This window comes from Eulemur rufifrons, chromosome 6, assembly GCF_041146395.1.
Source record: "Eulemur rufifrons isolate Redbay chromosome 6, OSU_ERuf_1, whole genome shotgun sequence".
Taxonomy (NCBI): Eukaryota; Metazoa; Chordata; class Mammalia; order Primates; family Lemuridae; genus Eulemur; species Eulemur rufifrons.
Genome location: NC_090988.1, coordinates 98,598,374 through 98,612,840, shown reverse-complemented (window position 1 = coordinate 98,612,840; position 14,467 = coordinate 98,598,374). Strand labels below are relative to the sequence as shown.

Below are 14,467 nucleotides of genomic sequence, written 5' to 3'. Positions count from 1 at the left end.
ACGAAGGGAGGGACAGTCCAGTGGACAAGAGGACGATAAAAATGCAATAAGATGTAATATGACGTCAGCTGATGGCAAATGCTCTGAAGAAAAGCACATCAGGGAAAGGGGTTAGGGCGTGATGGGAGACGCTGTTTTGCAAGGGAGGCAAAGAAAAGCTTCTTTGAGTAGCTGACGTTTGAGCTGAGCCCTGAAGAAAGTGAAGCAATTCACCACGTAGATATCTGAGGGAAGAGCATGCCCAGTAGAGGGAACAGAAAGTGCAAAGGCCTCAGGTGGGAAGGAACGGGCAGGCTGGTGTGACCCAGCGAGTGCGGGGGAGCAAGGGGAGGAATGCAGGGGAGGAGGGTGGAGAGGCAGTGGGCACAGCAGCTTGAATTAGACTGTGTGCTCGAAAGGAAGCCAGGGTGGTTTAAGCAGGACAGGGACAAGTCCAATTTGTGCTTTAAAAAGCCCACACTGGCCAACAGTCAGAGAGTAGCCTGGGTGGGGGGAGTGACAGTGGACATCGGGAGTCTAATTAGGAAGCCACCAGGTGAGAGCTGATGGTAGCTTGGGCCCGGGGGTGTCAGGGAAGGTGCCACAGGGGCAGAACAGATTTGAGGGTGTGGAAAGTGTGAACCCCACACTGTACTCTGGGTGCATCCATTTGGTGATGTCTGTTAGACACTGAACAGACTTGCCAAGTGTTAGGCTCAAAGAATTCACCCTCCCCAAACTTCTATCGAAACCTCCCATAAAACCCACTGCTCTCCCCAGGGCTGTATTAGGCCCGTAGCCTTTGCCAGACCCCTAGGGAGATAAAGGAGTGGAATGCAAGAGGGGAACCTACTTTCCTTATCCCTCCTGGTTGTTAGAAAAGCATTTATTACAGTGGCCATTGGGGCCCAGTTGCTCACTCCCCCCAGAAAAACCCTCTAGAAAACCTAAGGCTCTCCCCTCCCTCAGCGTGGACACTCTTTTCGGCCTCCACCCATCTGCACCCTGATGCTCAAATAAACAGCATTTTGCTACACACAAGGCTTCGTGTGTCTCTCTCTGGGCTCCGGACCTAACATCAAGGAGACTGGATTTACTAGTTGGGTCCACGGTGGAGGGCTGGGCTGGACACACAAGTTTGAGGGTCTTTGACGTGTGGGTGATCTTTAAGCCAGCAGGCTGGACCAGATCACCTGGCAAGGCGGCTGCTGGACCAGCATAGAGATCCGAGGACAAGACTGAGGCCACATTTAAAGCCAGGGACAAGAGGGGGAACAAAGATGGTAGAGAAAGAATGACTTGGAAAGCAGGTGCAAAGACAGGCGCTAAAAATGTTCCCAAAAAGCGAAATCAAGACTCTCCTACAAATATAAAATGGACCCCTAAGCTTCTATTTAACTCAGTAACCAATGAGGACTCAATCAGATGTTACAACCAGTTCAAGGGAGGAGTCACAGACCCACCAATTCTAGAGGCACGTGATGGGGTTGGGGGGGAATCCGGAAATGCATTTCCAAGCAGATGCACCACAGCTGCATCCAGCAGACACAGGTGATTTGCACCTGCATAGACAGGTGCCCTCTGCATTGTTCTCAGTTTTTCTACAACTTACAAAGTAGCCACATGAAAGGCAGAGAGAACCCTGCAGGGTGCACTGGACAGGATGCGCAGAAAACTTTGCTTGGGTGTGTGGTTCTTCCAACTTTAAAGTCCTTCCCGTGCTCGCTTCGGCAGCACATATACTAAAATTGGAACGATACAGAGAAGATTAGCATGGCCCCTGCGCAAGGATGACACACAAATTCGTGAAGCGTTCCATATTTTTTCATGAATATTTCCCATATTATTTCATATCATTGTACAAGAAATAATGTATACATTATGAGGACATACTGTATCTAACAAGATATACTGTTAGACTCTTTGATTCTGTAAAATTAAATAAAAAAAAAAAAAAAAAAGTCCTTCCCAAGTTTTCCTGACAGAGGAGACTAGGGCATCTTAGAACTCACAGGAATAAATTGTTTCTAGAAAAAGGAGTGAGCAGCTGTGTCAACAGCTGCAGAGAAGGGAAGATGGGAAGTGACTTCTGGATCTGCCAATGTGGTGGACATGGGGGACGTTGACAAGGGTGGCCTTGGTGGATGGGTGGGAAGAACTTCAGCTTGGAGGGGGCTCCAGAGAAGGTGGACTGGTGGAGACAGTGAGACAGGCACCTTTGGGGAGTTCAACCACAAAATCCTCTGGGGCTTGAGCGCAGAGTGGGGCTCAGAAGGAAAGCTCTCATGGCCCCACAGTGCTCTCGGTGGGTTCTCATGACAACCCGTGAGGCCACCCCAGGGACTTGCTTCTTCCCTTTAAAAACTCTAATGTAAGTGGCCATAAGCCACCCATCCCATGGGAGAGGGATCAGCATTACAGCAAAAACGCTTATTATCAAAGCAGAACTGGTTTCAGACAGTGCAAATAGCATGCATACCACCGCTCTTCCCAAGCATGAGTTCTCTAAACCTGGGATGTTGGTGCCCGCTCCAAAAGGCCACAACAACTTTCGAGGCTCCAGGCCAGGATTTCTCTTCTCCGGACCCCCTGCTGCCTCCACCCTCCAGGTCCTGGGTCCCAGGTTCCCTTCCTGCCCTGCTTCCCTTCTGCACTCCTTGCCACCCTTCCCTGGAGCTGTGGAGCCACACACCAGCCCAGAACAAGTCACAGGGCTCACAGCTATTACGCGGCACAGCAGGACTCTTACCTTGCAAGCCCGGCTCCAGAGCCTTTGCTCTTCCAGCAGCATCAGCTACACCTTCTGCGAGAGAAAACGTGTTAGCAAACACCTTCCTGCTTCCCCCAGGTGATGCATTGTGTTTTGTAAAAGTGAGATTTTGTCTGTGCATTTACCTCTGAGAATTAAAGATCATACCGAGAATGACCTTAGAGGGGGGAAAAGAGGCCAAGAGAAAAGCAGGGAGGAAGAGGAAGAAGAAGAGGAAAGGATGGAGTCTGGGAGGCTGGGGGCTGGTGCAGGCAGGGAGGGGCCCCTGGCCAGCCGTCCTGTCCTGTCCCGTCTCGTCCCGTCCCGTCCCGTCTTGTCCCATCTCGGCACTGGTGCTTGGCAGATCCTCCCCCAGCACACGCTGTGCGAGTGGGTTTCATTCCCACTTCACGGGGAATGAACTGTGAACTAAGGCCCCGGGAGGTCGGTGAGCTGGGAATCAGACCTGCGTGTGGGTGACAGCAAAACCCCTGCTCTCTGGTCCTTCCCGCAGCCTCCCGAGGGGCTGTGACTCTGGCCATGCTGCCTTTGAACCGGGGGCAGGGCTGGATTTTCAGGAAGAGTGAAGTTAGAAGCAAGTGGGAAATAGAAGAGTGCTGGTTTTGTTTTTGTGTGTTTTTAGAAGAACCAACAGTGCCAGCCAGGGGCCGCGCCCCCCAGTAAATATCCTGCCATGAAGATTCCAGGTCTCCGGCCGTGTTTAAGCAAGGACAGCGTGTGGGGTCCATCTGCTGCCGCAGGCTGTGATTGCCCTCGTCTGGCCCTGAATCCATCCGAGGCTCAGGCTTGGGGTCCCTGGCTCCCCCCAGCAGCGAGTCAGGGCTGAGCAGAAGCAAGGCCGGTCACTGAGAAGGGTGCGGACCCACTGCCAGGGTCTGAGCCAGGCCTTGTACTCTGGGGAGTAGGATGGCAGGGCCCGGCCTGAGAGAGGCCGAGGGCACGGGGAGCCCAGGCGGGTGGGCAGCAGCCAGACGTTGAGCGTACAAGAGAGGTGGCTGCAAAAAGGGAACAGGTCTCCGTGCCGTCTCTCTCTCCTGAGCAGGAACCAAGTCACCCTTGTGAGACATGCAAGTCACCGCGGTTCCGCGCAGCCGGCGCAGAGGGTGGACGAAACGCTGGCAAGGGCGGGCGCCCAGGAGGCCCCTGCGAGGCGTGTTCCCGCTGGGCGGGAGCCATGGGCCGAGGCTGGAGCGCGGTCACGCTTGCCGGGCTCGAACACCAAATACGCTCCCTCGCCCGCTGTGACAGTGGCTGACAAGCCCCTGGTGGCCGCCAGCAAAGGTGTCCGTGGCCCGAGTGACTGGATCCCAGCTAAGATGGCAACACAGAGACAAAAGCATGAGCCCAAATCTCCAGCGACTGGTGGGTCTCACCGGCCTCCAGGTTTCTTTGAAAGCTTAAGGAAGAAGAAGGGTCTAGAAATGGCGTGTTCCTCTCGGGAGGAGGTGCCGGCTCTGCCAGAAGTGCTCTGCACGCACTGTGCCAACTGTCACACTCGCCAGTCACCACACTCCTCTCGTAGGGGGCACGGGATGGATCTTTCTCTTTCTCGTTTTAATCTTTTAGTAAATCAAAGTAGGACTTGCACACACACGTATGTATGTGTCTGTGTGTGTATGTGCACACACGTGTGTGTGTCCGACTAAGGACTCAGGGATAAACAGCTGGCCCCACTTCCACCCCCCCCCCCCAGCTTCTTCAATGCTTTTAAGTCTTTAAGTATTTTCCTCATCTACGTTTTTAAACAATATATTGCTTTTTTGTAACCTCTTAATTCATCAGTTTTAGACAATCGCCACAGGATGGTACTTATCTCTCTTTCAATCCCCCATCCTCTCAAATTAGTAGCTTCCCAGATTTTGGACAAATCATTATTCAGTATTTCTGTTACTGCAACAAGGTAAATTGTTTACTTTTGAGTCAAATATAATTAAGGGTTTTTTCTCCTTACACAATCTTTTATTTTTCCTTGAATTCATACTTGCTTTTTTTTTTTAAGTTGTTTACCTTTTATATCTTCCCACGGTTAAGTCTCCCCAGAAACCTCCCTGCACGGTTTTCCCGGGTTCACCTTGCTTCCATTTTCCCCTTTCTTCCAGGAACCCTCTGTCCACTTGCTTCCGTCTGGATCTTTGCTCTCGAGGCCCGAGAACTAGTCCCGTGGACGGGGCGGGAACAGAGGTTCGCAGGTGTGCGGGGTGGGGGGGATCCCCATTCAGTACGCAGACCCCATGGGCACTATGCTCGGTGTATCACCTCACCTGCCTTCTTCTCTCGCTTTTGCAACAGTTTTCCACACAGCAAGCTCTGCTCTGGCAGCGCCAGGGAGTGGCAGGTCACAGTCTCCTCTGACCTCTGCTCACCTTTGCTGCACGCACTTGCCGCCTCCCGCTCTCTGCCCTGCCCACGGAGATCTTAGGTCCTCCCCTCGGCGGTGAGGCCCTGCCCCTTCCCGTGTCTGGCTGGCCCTGTCGTGTGAGCTACTGCCTGCGTGGTCGCGACTGCACCGGCTGATGTGGTTTACAGCCATTCCTCTCGCGGGATGTGAGCTGTCAAAAGCGAAGGTAGCATCCATCACAATTCTCTGCCCAGAGCCTGTATTTGATGAATATTTCACGAGCGATGATTGATATCCTTCCAGCATGCCGTGGTGAATGAGCTTCAGAACCAGCCTCGACCCTGACAGTGCTCTCAGAAATCAGGAAAAAAGAGAAAGGAGGCTCTTTATTCCTGTAGATTTTGGCAAACATCTTTCGTTTGGCTGTGGTTAACTCCATGTACATGTATCCTTGGCCGAAACCAAGTCTCCCAGGAAGTGTTTGTGATAAGGAGAAAAGATTGCAGAAACATCCTGAATTATACAACCAGCAAAACTTTTGGCTTTCGGATATTTGTCGCTTATTTTAAACAAAAAACTCTGCCTTGGTTTGGGGCATTATTGATCAAGAACTAGTCGAAACATCTTTAATTTCAGTCATTTCTACCAGAATTTCCCCAAGTGAGCTCCCTTTTCTGCTAACAATGCCGTAGGCCACCATGTGGGACCCGGGCACGAGGCTGTCTCAGACCCGTCAGCGCCAGTCTCTCGGGGACGTGCACAGGGACCCAGCCTGCACCGCTCTGCCAGTTCGCCCTGCCCCAAGGCTGCTGGTAGCTTCTGTTCTGTTGTTAAAGACAATTTAGCCAATTTTCTTTTCTCTGCAAAGATTTCAAAGCACTTAGAAAAAGCTTCCATTGTGAAAACGTCATAAGATTGGGAGTCACTGCCTCCGCTGATTGCCCAGCCCGCTAGATGAGCGTCTCAGGCTGGGAATTAGGGCCTTTCTATTTTCGATGTCCCCGTTTCTCAAAATAGTGGCATGTGAGCGGACCCGCCGGCCCAGATTGCCCAGCTGGGCCCCTGGGTCTGGGACAGCACCTGCGCAACTCTCGACACGACTGGACGCTCTGCCTGCACCCGTGCAAGGGGCCGACTGCATCCACCCGGTTCCGTGAGGCAGACTCAGGCGACGGCCTCATTCCAGGATCTCGGGAGAAGGAGACTGATTGGCTTCTGTGAGAAGTCATTGAATAGAACAACAAAATGCAGAATTTTCTCATACGATCATAGGTACGCTTAGAAAAATGAAAGTGCCTTCTTTCCTAGCGTGGAATGTGTTATGAGAAACCTCTGCCTCGCTCCCAGGACACTGTATTCCCGTCACGTGAGGCTCCCAGCAACTCTCCCAAGGCGGCGTGGCTGCCTTGGGAATGAGAGAGCAGCCCGTGGCTGGAGGCAACCAAGGGGTGCTTGGATGGCCACTTGGGGGTGTGGCAGGGCCTTTCAAGCCTTGGCTAAGGACTCAGATTGAATGGCCCCCAAGTCCCCTTCCAGCCCTTGAGGCCCCTGCCATGCTGAGGGCTGAAGGGAGTCGGGGCGAAGGTTTGCCCAGGCTTATTACAGCCCAGTCCGCGCCTGGATGCCCCGATCCTGGCGGCAGGGTATTGAGGACAGGTGCTTTGCACTGTCCTCCCACATAGGCGAAATGTGTGTTAGTCGACTGTTTGTGTTATCGGTGAGGCTTCTGGTCAACAGCGGGCTCTTGGCAGCTAAGTTTTGGGGGAGTAAAAAGGAACCTGCAGATTTACAACTGTGTGGGTGGGCTGGGTTGTCGGTGGCCCTGACTCCGCGTTGTCTGGAGGCCGACTGTATGTTTAGACTGTTCAAGATGTGGGTCCTGTGGACATAGCAAACCAAAGAGAGTATTTTGGCTCTGTCCCTAATGCCATCTCTAACGGCGCCTTGGTGGTTTCATCTGCCATTATCACCATTCTTTGGTCTTGGGCTGATTCTCATTCAGTCACCTGCTTCCCAACACCTTCCGGAAGCTTCTCCCCATTGGCTGGTGACATGCAGCCTCAGAGGTGACATGTGCATGCTCTTGGCAAGACCGGTGAGGTGACCCATTTCCTCTCTGATTCTGGGACGAGTTGTGTTCACCGATTAATCATGGTGACTCTGCTCTACCTCACCTTGCTCTGCCTTCAGCTGCAGGGAGGAGCCTGCGGGGCGGGGCGCCGTCCAGGCCTGTGAGGGGCAGGCCCCGCCTAGCAGGGTGGTGGGGTCCCGGCTCTAGGCCGAGGCAGGGCGGCCAGTCCTGAGCCTCAACCCCGGGGGCCGGTCGTTTCTGCTTCCCTGGCAAAGGCAGCATCTGGAGCCTGGCAGCGGGAAGGACGGGGCTTCTCTGCGGCAGCCGCTGGTCTCTGGGAATGGACATGAGGGGTGACCCAGGGAGCCAGAGGGACCGTCCAGGGGCCTGTGGGGGCTGGGGCTGACCGGGCGAGGGAGATATGGCCCGGGTCACAAAGTGGAGACTGCACTTGGTGGGAAGCCAACTGGAGGGCCACCAGGGTGAGGGCACTAGGACGGCCACCTGTCCCCAGGCTGCCACAGCACACTGCTTCCGAGGTTGCACCTGCTTCTCCGTCTCAGAACAGGCCCTTGCCGCTCCGGCTCCCAGTGGGCGTCCAGCCGCAGCCCAGAGGCCAGGACTCTCGAGGGGCCAGTGTGGCCGACCAGCCCTCCGGGAGAACACGCCAGGCAGGCAGCTTTGGAACCTGGGTGTGAGGCTCCAGAAAGGGCTGAGGTGGGCGGTCGCTGGCAAAGGGGAAGCTTCCCTCAGGTGCTGGGAACGTGGGAACCAGGAGAAAGATGCCCCAGCATGGATGAGAGCCAAGCTCCCCCAGGGCAGAAGCGCACTCGCGTGTGGCCCCCTGGGGCCCTTCCTGTCGTTCCTCTGCCCCTGCCCTCCTGGCCACCTGTCTGCCCTCTGTGGCTCTGTGTCACCCCCGGGTGGGACCACTCCCGAGGATAGAGCCAGGACTGTCACCCACGGCCCTGAGAGGCTGGAGGGAAGAGCTCCATACTCACACACAGCAGGCGGCCACCTGTGAGGCTGTCTGCGGAGAGGCAGCCAATCCCAAGGGTGGGACAGGACAGCAGGCTCTCCAGGCTGGCTTCCCTGGGGCTGGGAGTCTTGTGCTGGACTTCAGCCTGCTGCGGGGACCTGAGGCCGTTGGAACAGGGAGGAAGACAGGTGCAGTGATGAAAAAGACCCAGTTCTGGAGGCTGGCACTCCCAGGGCCAAGTTCCAGCTCCGATACTTATGCCCTGCATCCGGGGAGGCTGTGTGCCGCCACTGACCTCCTGCAGCCCGCCTGCTCCTGCCCTTGCTCCCTGGGCGACCTCCCTCCCCACCGTCCGGCACACCTGCCCGAGCACGTGCTAGGGTAGCAAGTCCTGAGTTCTGGAACCAGATCCTCGGCACCCTGCCCCCCTGGCCTGTGCGGAGGCCCCTCGCATTTTCCCACTCCCAGGATTATTGTAAGAAACGGATGAGCCAGTACCCTGTGCAAGGAGGAGGTCAGACCTGAGGGCAGGGACATGACACTGACGGCGAGTTTGGCTTTGACATGACTATTTGCCAGAAAGAGATCCCCAGGGTGGACCAGATGGAGCACTCCTTAGTTATCAGCAAGCCTGGGGGTGTGAGAAGATGAGGAGTCCAGTTTAAATAAAGGGAGTTCAGCCCACGCTTGCACAGGGAGCCTCGCTGTGCATTTGGAGCCGCCCCTTCCCGGGGGAGGGGTTTCGGACAGTCAGCTCTCCCAGGCGGGCAGGAGGTGGGTGGGGGGCGGATGCAGCTCAGGTGCGGCTGGGCTGGGGACTGTGGAGATGCTTTGCTTGGCACTCGGGCCCTGGTGGGCTTCCGGTGAGTGGGCGTTTCCTGACCTTGAGGTTTGGAGGTTCTCTGGCGGTGGGAGCCTGGAGCCCGCTCTGTGCATTGCAAATGCCAGGGTAGGAGATTGACCCCAGGTCTTTGGAGAGTAAACTCAGGAGGGTTAAGAACAGAAGAAAAAACAGTATTTTCAGAGGTATCACCCAGAAGTTATTATAAAAAATATAAGTCCTCCTAAGTTTTATTGCAGGATTCCACAGTGTTATGTTTAAAACCAAAAGGGAACAGGGTTTTCAAGACGTAAACGGGAGAAATCTCTAGCTCCTGAGCAGCTTGGTTTAACGTCATGGTTGAGAGCCTGGGCTCTGCCGCTGTGCAATCTTGGGCAAGTTGCTAAACCTCTCTGGGCCTCAACTTCTTCATCTATAAATGGGGATGAATATATTAAAGTAGATTAGGTGTTAAAATGCTATTAACATAGATTAAAAGAGTCAATGCATGTCAAGTTCTTAGAACAGTGTCTGGCACAAAATAGGCCATCAATGAATGTTAGCCATTGTTTCATCTAGGATAAGCTTTGGCTTCATTAATATAATAGAAAAATGAAAATAACAGTGGTTTGAACCATATGAAATTTTGTTTTTCTCCCATGAAAAACAATTGAGCAAATAGGCAGTCCAGGATAGACGGCCCGCCGGTCCCGCGCGTTGGCACTCCTTGGCATCGGGTCCCGTGTCCCCAGAGGGTGGAGGGTTCTCAGTAGGTGCTGGCTGAGTGAGTGAGCGAAGGAGTGAGTGAGTCCACAGGTGGAAGCCGCGTCAGTGTCAGCCGACGCTCACCGTCTTCCCAGGGTCCCGCGGGGCCTCGAGCTCGGCTGTACCTGGGGAGCACAGGTGTCTCCACACCGGCCGGGGGAAGAGGGTTGCAGAGCGGAAAGTGAGGCCACCCATACAGGTGGAGGAAGGACTTGACTTCCAGACCACGGAGGACGATGACTTTACCGAAGGAGAAATAAACACGCCCAGCTGCCGTTTCCCGGGAAATGCGCGCAGGGAGCCTCAGAAGTGCGGTTCTTGCAGGTTCATCTTAGCTGAGGCCAGAGCATGACGAGAAGAAAGTCTGATCCCATGGGCGGGTTTGGAGCAGCTGGGTGAGCTTGCCAAGAGCCTGTCCCCCTGCACGCATGCCTGCATCGCCTGCTAGGTGTTGGGGACTGCCTGAACCAGTCACGTGGGGCCCTGCCAAAAGCCACCAAGGCCGAGATCCTCCTGAGGCTTGGCGTGAAGCCGGCTCAGCAGCCCAGCAGAGGAGGCAGGCTGGGGGAGGTGGGGGTGTGTACACCCTTTCAATAGTTAAAACCTTTGTCTTTTAAAACAAAGATCAGTCTGGGCCTGCAGGTCCCCCCAGAGGCCCCAAGGCAGATGTTGGAGTTATTTGGGAAGTTCCCCCGGGCGCCCGCCTTAGCAGGCTGATGCTGAGGTTGCCCCCTGAGAGGGAGAGCCAGCTGGACCGCCCTGCCTTGCTGCTGCAAAGCTTCCCCATGGACGGACAGGGACAGATGGTGCCCCCGACTGACCCCTTTGCCAGGCCCCCGACTTCGCTGAGCTGTTCAGAATCACAAAGTGCCCTCCGGCTCTTGGCTGCAGATGGCCCGACCAGGAGGAGAGGCTCAGACTGTCCCGTCTGCCCCCACGTCCTCAGTAGCTGGGAGATCTTGGGGACACTGGACCCCAGGTCCTGGTGGAGTTGAAGTGGTCTGGGTGTCTGAAAAGCAGAGCAGTCAGAGCTGGCCTCGGGAGGCGTCACTCTCTGCCCTGGTCCAGGGCTGAGTGGACAGGCACAGCCGTGGCAGGGGTGGGGAGAGCAGGCACGGGTGGGCCGTGGGCTCCAGGACTGGCTGGGCCACACAGCGCTGTGCCGAGACCTGGCCCCTGCCGTGACAGCAAGAGCTGCTGTGGCCAAGGGCCACCATGGTGCACATTCTATATGTGCCCCTCATTCCTGCAGCCTGGCAGGATGGTCCTGTTGTCCCTAGTTCACCAATGAGGACACAGGTCAGAAGCTAAGTCCAAGGCTGAGCCGCCTGGACGTGGTGGGGCGGAGTGTTGGCTCTGGGCCAACGTCCCTCTCTCTCCACCCACATGTGCCGCCCACTCACTGCCTTTCCTGAGCCTCCTTCCTGTCCTGGGGTCCCCACTGGCTCAGGCCCTCCAATCTGGGAGCCCCAGTGCAGTGCCCATGCCAAGCCCGCGCCGATGAGCAGCTGGTGGAATCTGAGACCCATTCCCGGCATGGTGCTCCAGCCACGTCACACCGCAGCCGCTAGCCAGCGTCTTCCAGTTAGACTCTCACGCTGGCAGAGGGGCAGCATCTCCCTCTAGCTCTGGGCTTAGCAGAGCGCCCAGTGCTTAGTAGGTGCTCACTAAAGTTTGCTGTGTGCCAGGTGACAACAGCCATGCCACACAACTAACGTGCACTCCCGAGGGCAACGCTGATGGCTCCCCAGCATCCTTCCCTGCGGGTCCTCACTGCAAGGCTGGGAGACCAAGCCTTGGCAAGGTGGAGCCTTTTGCCCAAGTGGCATGGCTGGTGACCGGGGGTGTCCTGTGTGCTGAACCCTGTCTGGGGACTCCCGGCCCTGCCTCCACTCTTCTCCAAGCCCCTTCCTGGTGCTCTGACCCCAGGATGTTTGACAGGGATGCGCGAGGGCAGGAGCACATGCAGACACACCCCCTCCTCCGGGTGGGAGGGGACAGGCTGGCTGCCCCTTGTAGAATCTGGCACAGCCAAGGGACCGTCACGAGCTTCACAGTCAGGACGAGGGGCCCGACCTGCCAATCTGTGTCAGGGCGACATCTACTGGTCGGTGCCAAGCCACAGGGGCCATGGGAGGGGCCAAGACCCCAGTGGGAGGCTCACTGCGTGGAAGAGACCCCCTGCAGGGGTGCAGGTGCCAGAAAGCACACCTGGATGACACCTCAGCAGGCAGAGGCAGGATCAGGCGTGGGCTCTGCTCCCTCACCCCTGAATTCACAGTGCTGTGCAGGTGACAACCCACCTTTCACACCAGTCATCCCACGGACCCTCACCAAAGGGACCCTCCTGCACGTTTCACAGATGGGGAACCTGAGGCTCAAAGGACAAGCATGTGGCAGGGCCAGGAGCCAGACCCAGGCCTGCAGAGGCTGGGCTCAGTGCTGTGCTGCTTGCAGTCTGCACCACAGCTGCCTCCCAAAGAAGGGCCACAGTGAGGCCTGGTGCCTGTCACCTGCACTGAGGACAAAGGTCAGGGAGAATCCCACCCCCTGCTCAGCATAGGGGCAGTCCCGGGAGGCTTCCTGGAGGAGGAGACATAAGCAGGTCTGTCAGTCAGGGCAGCTTCTCTGCTGGGACACTCGACCCCCAAACCTCTGCTCTCAGATGTCAGCAGCCAGCCTTCCATGTGGCAACCCCGGCTCCCCACCTGCAGGTCCCACCAGCCTTCGGGGCTCGGAATACTCCTCAGCAGAGACCTTCACCACTGCCCGTAATTCAGATCCAAAGAAACTGTGAGTAACAAATGTTTCAAGCTGCTGTTTGGGGGCAATCTGCTATGCAGTAGTATGTTCTGGAACCAAAAGTTGGCGGGATTGGGATATAGTCAGCCTCGCTCCATCACCTGGCTCTTAACCTGTGCTGGCAAAACGCAACACAGCAGCGGCGGCACAGCCCAGCAGAGCCCGATGGGGCCAGGTGTGTCCAGCAGCACTGACTTCCTACCCCCCATCGTCCGCCGGCTCGGAGCAGGGCCGTGGGGCCGTGGAGCTGTGCTGTCTCGGCCAAGCCTGGTGCCTGTGGCAGGACCAGGGCTTCCTGCAAGGTGGAGCAGCAGGCCTGGCCCCACAAGGGCCCATGGGAAAGAGCCCAGCCTCACAGATGACCCTTGGTGCTCCCAACCTGGTGTTCCTGGAGCAGTGAGTGCTCCCAGCCCAGGCTCTGCGTCCATGATCCTGGCCTGATGTTCCTTAGCCTCATGCTCTTTCCACGGTGCTCCTCACCTGATGCCCCCACCCTGCGCCGTGGGCTCCCCGTCTCACCGCTCCCCTCCTGCGAGGGCCCCTCACCACCCAGAGCCCCCCTCACCCCTGCAGCGCTGGCCCTGGTGAGAGGAGGAGGAAGTTTCTGTCTCACAGAAAACTGTTGAAAGTGATGAGGAGGAGCAAGCTGGTGGCCTGCAATTAATCCTCTTGGTAAAATGTGCCTTAATGTTGCATCCACTTCTCTGGGAGCTCACTGCATCCTCATTCCGGGCCTAATCAGCCCCTCGCAAAAAAGAAGAAAAGCTTCAGCTGGGCCTGCCGGTCGCGGGCGGCTCAAGCTCAGCCCGCCTCGGGCACCAGCTGGCGCAGTAGAGCCCGCTCTCGTGGCCAGAGTAGCCGCTTTGTCTTTCTGAGGGGGGCTGGCTGCTCCATTTGGAGTAATTGCAGCTCTCCGAAAACGTGACCTCAAGCATTTGCTGCTGACAACTTTCTCCAACAGTGTGGGCAGGCGGAGGCTGCCCCCTGAGCCCAGCCGCATTCTGGGACAAGGAGAGAAGCCAGGAGAAAGGCGGCGATGGTGGAGACACGCCCCGGATATCCCAGGCCGCCCGGACTTCCAATCTGCTGCCAGTTGTTCCCCCAAACTCTCAAACCCCCCTGCAACTCCAAACCACGTTGCCCAATCTCTCTCTGCCACCTGCACCAGCACAAAAACCTCTGCCTGATTTGGGGTTTGAAAACCATATGATGAGCATAAATTAGATGTCAGTCATTGTGTGTCCACGTTGGAGGGGCCGTGCGGAGACCCTGCACCCTTGCTGTGCCCAGATGGGGAGACGCTCGCCCAGGGGGCACCTGACAGAAGCCAGACGCCTGAACTCACAGGGCAATGGGGCACAGTTTCCTGAAACATCAATTTCCCCCAACTCTTCTTTCAGGGGAAGAGTTAGATAATTTAATTGGTGAGCGGTTTCAAACACTTTACTGTAAAACAAACAGCTGTGTTGTGGAGAGAAGATTAATCTGCGTGCATTTTAAAGAGAAGACGCGATTTTAAGATGCTTCTGCGTTGCGGCAGCTGCTTTGTGCTCTGCTCTCAGATCCTGCGGGGATACGGTCTCCCCTCTGCCATGCATCTGTGTGTCTCGGCCCCGAGGGGCAGCTCAGGGAACCGCGGGAGCCGTGTCCCCGCAGTGGGTGTGGATCGTAGAACCGCCCAGAGTGAGCAGGCTGGGTGCAGAGCCCAGGCCTCTGGGTCCCCTGTTCTTCTCTCAGCACAGCCTGCTGGCTCGCGAGGGGTGGCCTGTGAGAGATCCCCTCGCCCCAAGTTTGCCGCTTCACTAAGGGAGATCCAGCTGTGTCCAGAGGGATGCGCCGCGTCCTGCAGCCATCACCTTGCAGGAGGGGGAAGCTGCTGCTCCCAAGAGCTCAGGCCTTTTTGGCCTCACCTGGCTGGGCTGAGGGTGTGGCACTGCACTGAG

The 14,467-nt window shown here is 56.4% G+C and overlaps 1 non-coding gene across 1 annotated transcript; it reads left to right on the top strand.

Annotated features, from left to right (window-relative positions):
• Positions 1–1,697: 1,697 nt before the first annotated feature.
• On the top strand, positions 1,698–1,804 carry LOC138385509 (U6 spliceosomal RNA). Its single transcript, XR_011233743.1, has one exon. It is a non-coding gene; the product is annotated as a U6 spliceosomal RNA (small nuclear RNA).
• Positions 1,805–14,467: the final 12,663 nt, after the last annotated feature.